Source organism: Hemiscyllium ocellatum, chromosome 10 (genome assembly GCF_020745735.1).
Source record: "Hemiscyllium ocellatum isolate sHemOce1 chromosome 10, sHemOce1.pat.X.cur, whole genome shotgun sequence".
NCBI lineage: Eukaryota > Metazoa > Chordata > Chondrichthyes > Orectolobiformes > Hemiscylliidae > Hemiscyllium > Hemiscyllium ocellatum.
In genome coordinates, this window is record NC_083410.1 from 92,632,649 (window position 1) to 92,638,648 (window position 6,000).

Consider the following 6,000-nt stretch of genomic DNA (forward strand, 5'->3'; position numbering starts at 1 on the left):
TTTTTATCATTGATAGTCAAAGATGAGGTGCCAGAAGACTGGAGGTTGGCTAACGTGGTGCCACTATTTAAGAAAGGTGGTTAATGTCAAGCCAGGGAAATATAGACCGGTGAGCCTGACGTTGGTGGTGGGCAAGTTGTTGGAGGGAATCCCTGAGGGACAGGATGTACATGTATTTAGAAAGGCAAGGACTGATTAGGGATAGTCAATATGGTGTTGTGTGTGGAAAATCCTGTCTCACAAACTTGATTGTGTTTTGTGAAGAATTAACAAAGAGGATTGATGAGAGCAGAGCGGTTGGTGTGATCCATATGGACTTCAGTAAGATGTTTGACAAGGTTCCCCATGGAAGACTGGTTAGCAAGGTTAGATCGCATGGAATACAGGGAGAACTAGCCATTTGGATACAGAACTGGCTCAAAGGTAGAAGACAGAGGGTGGTGGTGGAGGGTTGGTTTTCAGATTGGAGGCCTGTGACCAGTGGAGTGCCACAAGGATCGGTGCTGGGTCCTCTACTTTTCATCATTCATATAAATGATTTGGATGTAATTATTAGAGGTACAGTTAGTAAGTTTGCAGATGACACCAAAATTGGAGGTATAGTGGATAGGGAAGAAGATTACCTCAGATTACAACGGGATCTTGATCAGATGGGCCAATGGGCTGAGAAGTGGCAGATGGGGTTTATTTTAGATAAATGTGAGGTACTGCATTTTGGGAAAGCAAACCTTAACTGCACTTACAACTTTATAGTAAGTTTTTGGGAGTGTTGCCGAATAAAGAGACCTTGAAGTGCAGGTTCATAGCTCCTTGAAAATGGAGTCACAGGTAGATAGGAGAGTGAAGAAGGTGTTTGGTCTGCTTTCCTTTATTGGTCAGAATATTGAGTACAGAAGTTGGGAGGTCATGTTGCGGCTGTACAGGACATTGATTAGGCCACTTTTGGAATATTGTGTGCAATTCTGGTCTCCTTCCTATCGGAAGGCTGTTGTAAACTTGAAAGGGTTCAGAAAAGATTTACAAGAATGTTGCCAGGGTTGGAGGATTTGAGCTTTTGGGAGAGGTTGAATAGGCTAGGGCTGTTTTCCCTGGAGCATTAGAGGCTGAGGGGTGACCATATTGAGGTTCATAAAACCATGAGGGACATGGATGGGATAAATTGACAAGATCTGTTCCCTGGGTTGGGGGGGAGGGGAGCAGTGGCACGGTGGCACAGTGATTAGCACTGCTGCCTCACAGCGCCAGATACCCGGGTTCAATTGCCGCCTCAGGCAACAGTCTGTGCGGAGTTTGCACATTCTCCCCGTGGTTGTGTGTGTTTCCTCCGGGGGCTCCGGTTTCCTCCCACAGTCCAAAGATGTGCAGGTTAGGTGAATTGGCCATGCTACATTGCACGTAGTGTTGGGTGGTGGGGTAAATGTAGGGGAATGGGTCTCTGTGGGTTGCACTTCGGTGGGTCGGTGTGGTCATGTTGGGCTGAAGGGCCTGTTTCCACACTGTAAGTAATCTAAGTAAACTAATCTAAATAACCTGAGGGCATAGGTTTAGGGTGAGAGGGGAAAGGTATAAAAGAGACCTAAGGGGCATTATTTTCACACAGAAGGTGGTACGTGTATGGAATGACCTACCAGAGGAAGTGGTGGAGACTAATACAACTGCAACATTTAAAAGGCATCTGGATGGGTATATGAATAGGAAGGGTTTGGAGGGATATGAGCCGGGTGCTGGCAGTTGGGGCTAGATTAGCCTGGATAGCTCATCAGCATGGACGAGTTGGATCGGAGGGTCTGTTTCCGTGCTGTACATCTCTATGACTATTACAGCACCAATTTTGATGTCACCTGGAAACTTAAAAACTATACCTTGCTTACTAACTATGTTCATATCCGAATCATTTGTACAAATAACAAAAGGCACTGGACCAACACAGCACCAAATTTACGGCACACCGCTGGCCACAGGCCTCTGGTCTGAAAAGCAGCCCTCGACCATCACACTCCGTCTCCTACCATTAAGCCAGATGAGGAGATACTGAACGAGCATTTTGCATCAGTTCTCCCTGTATTCCATGTGAACTAAGATTGATAACCAATCTCCCAACAGGAACCTTGTCGAATGCCTTACTGAAATCCATAAACATCACATACACTGCTCTGCTCTCATCAATCCTCTTTGTTACTTCTTCAAAAATGCAACCTAGTTAGTGACACATGATTTCCTACACACTAAACCATGTTGACTAGCCCTAATCAGTCGTTACCTTTCCAAATTACTTCAAATCCTATCCCACAGAATTCCCTCCAACAGTTTACCCACTGCAATGTCAGGCCCCATGGTCTATAGTTCCCTGGCTCCGCCTTTCCTAATTAGTGGCAACACATTAGCCAATCCCCAATCTTCCAGCACCTCACCCATGACTATGGATTATACAAATATGTCAGCAAGTGGCCCAGCAATCACTTCCCGAGCTGCCCACAAAGTTATTGGGTACATCGATTAGGTCCCAGGGATTTATCCACCTGTATGCATTTTATGCAACACCTTCGCCTCTGTAATATGGACACTTTTCAAAATATCGCTGTTTATTCCCTTAAGTTCTCCAGCTTCCATGTCCTTCTCCACAGTCAACACTGATGCAAAATACTCATTTAGTATCTCTCCATCTCCTGTCATTCTACACATCGAGGGCCTTGCTCATTTTTCAGGGGCCCTATTCTCTCCCTTGTTACTTTTTTCCCATAATGTATTTGTAGAATCCCTACCAAAGCTATCGCATGTCCCTTCTTTGCCCTCCTGATTTCCCTCTTAAGTACATTTCCACTGCCCATATCCTTCTAAGGATTCACTTGATCCCTGCTGTCTACACCTGACTCGAAGAGTGTGGTGCTGGAAAAGCACAGCCGGTCAGGCATCATCCGAGGAGCAGGAGAGTCAACATTTCAGGCATGTCTATACCTGACATCTGCTTCCTTCTATTTTTTGACCAAAACCTCAATTTCTCCAGTCGTCCAGCATTCCCTACACCTCCCAGCCTTACCCTTTACCTGACCAGGAGCATGTTGTCTCTGGACAGTCATTATCTCATTATTGAAGTCTTCCCATTTTCCAGTCATCCCTTTAACTATGAATGTCTGTGCCCAATCAACTTTTCAAAGTTTTTGCCTCATATCATCAAAATTGGCCTTCCTCCAAATTAGAACTTTAACTTTTAGATCCAGTCTATCCTTTTCCATCACTAATTTAAAACTTATAGAATTATGATCACTTGCCCCAAAGTGCTCGCCTCACTGACACCTCAGTCACACGCTCTGCCTTATTTCCAAGAATATGATCAGGTTTTGTTCCTTCTCTAGTAGGTGCATCCACATCCTGAATCAGAAAATAATTCTTGTATTCACTTCACAAATTCTGCTCAATCCAAACCCTGAACACTATGGCAGTCCCAGTCTATGTTTGGAAAGTTAAAATCCCCGACGATTACCACCCTATTATTCCTACAGATAACTGAGATTCCCCTTACAAATTTACTTTTCAATTTCCACCTGACTATTGGAGGAGAAGGTCTGTCGTACAATCCAAATAAGATGGTCATCATTTTCTGATTCCTCAGTTCCATTCCAATAACTTCACTGGACGTATTCCCCAGAATATCTTCCCTAATTAAAGCCATAATTTTATTCCTAATCAAAAATGCCAATTGCCCTCCTCTCTTTCCCCCTTTTCCATTCTTCCCATACCATCTCGAACATTAAGCTGCCACTCCAGACAATCCCTGAGCCATGTCTCTGCAATAGCTATGATATCCCAGTCCCATGTTCTCAACCATATGCTGAGTTTATCTGCCTTCCCTGTCAGGCCTCTTGCATTGAAATGAATTTAGTTTATTTTACTGGTCCTACATCATTCTCTGCTTTGTTCCTGTCAGTCCTGATTGTCTGACTTGCTCCTTTCCCGACTGCACCGATCTCAGGCTGATCCTTTTTCTCACCATCTCTATGACTCGTTTAAATCCCCCAGTGCAGTTCTAGCAAATCTCTCTGCCAGTATATAAGACCATAAGACATAGGAGTGGAAGTAAGGCCATTTGGCCCATTGAGTCCACTCCACCATTCAATCATGGCTGATGGGCATTTCAACTCCACTTACCAGCGTTCTCCCCGGAGCCCTTAATTCCTTGAGACATATTGGTCCCCTCCAATTCAGGTGCAACTTGACCTTCTTATGCAAGTCACTTCTACCCCAGAAGAGATTCCAATGATCCATAAATGTGAATCCTGCTCCCCTGCAGCAGTTCCTTCGACACACATTCATTTGCTCCATCCTCCTATTCCTTCTCTCATCAGCACATGGCACTTTGTGTAATCCAGATATTACTACCCTCCAGAACCTACCGTTTGTCCTTCTGCCTAATTTCCGATATTCTCTCCTCAGAATCGCATCCTTTTCACTTCCTGTGCTATTGGTTCCAATGTGCACAACAACCTCCTGCTGGTCCCTTTCCCCTTTGAGAATCTTTTGAACACACATTGAGACTTCCTTGATGCAGGAAACAGGGAGGAAACGCACCATTCTGATGTCTCATTATCGACCACAGAAACCTCTATCTGTGCCTCTGGCTAAAAACTCACTTAAAGGTTCACAATATTTCTGGTGTGGATTCCCTTTGGTGCAGACACAAAGCTAGACAGCTTGTCATGTTTTCCAGCCGCCATCAGTCAAGGAAGCAGACATGTTGCTGTGCCGAACCACACTACATCGAACGTACACCCCCACCATGTAACAACAGTGTCCAGTTTGTATGAACGGTGTCATCCACAGTGGAATAAAATCCAAGGAATGATATCGGTATCATTGACAGTCACATCATAACCCATGGTCATCCCTTTTTTAGCCACTTCCTTGACAAGTCACCCGGATCTAGATTTCTTCTCTCTTTAGAGAGCTAATCAGCTCTACCTACTTTGTTAGACATCACTCTTTCTGTCTCGAAACATGCATGAACCGAATCTTTGATTCACGATAACAAACCAGATTTTTGGCACATTCCAGATCCCGTCATCTGCTTTAGAGTTATAGTGTCATGCAGTCCTACAGCACAGAGATAGGCCCTTTGGCCCAAACCAGATCATGCCGATCAAAATGGCCATCCACACTGAGGCCATTTCCCTGCACTTGGCCTATATCCTTCTCACTCAAGATTGGAGTGGTTTTGGGTAGGGGAGAAGAATTCCTGATAAAAGGTTTTTGCTCGAAATGTTGATTTTCCTGCTCCTCGGATGCTGCCTGACCTGCTGTGCTTTTCCAGCACCACTCTAATCTTGACTCTAATCTCCAGCATCTGCAGTATCCACTTCCGCCCAGATCCATCTCATCCTTTTTGATTCATATATTTATCCAAATGCCTTTTAAATGTCAATGCACCCTCCTCACTATTTCCACTGGCAGCTTATTCCATATGCATACCACCCTCTGTGTAAAAACGTTGACCATCAGGTTCCCTTTTATCTTTCCCCTCTAACCTTAAACTGCTGCCCTCTAGTCCCCAATGGTCTAACCTTGGGAAAATGATGGAGTGCATTCACCCTACCCATGCCTGTCATGATCTTATACAGCTCTGTAAAGATCCCCTCAGACTCCTACCCTTTGAAGAAAGAAGTCCTATCTTGTCCAATCTCTCCCAATTACTCCGACCATTGACTCCAGGCAACATCCTTGGAAATTTCTTCTGCATTTTTTCCAGTTTAATAACATCCAGTAACAAGGTGACCAAAAGTGAGCACAATGCTCCATGTGCAGTCTCAACAACATCTTGTACAACTGCAACATAACTTTTCAACTTCTGTGCTCAATGCCCGGATTGATGAAGGTCATTGTGCCAAACGCCTTCTTCACTGCCCTGTCTACCTGGGATTCCACTTTCAGAGAACTGTGCACCTGAACTTCAAGGTCCCTCTGTTACACTACACTTCTTAAGGCCCTATCATTCATCATGAAACTCCA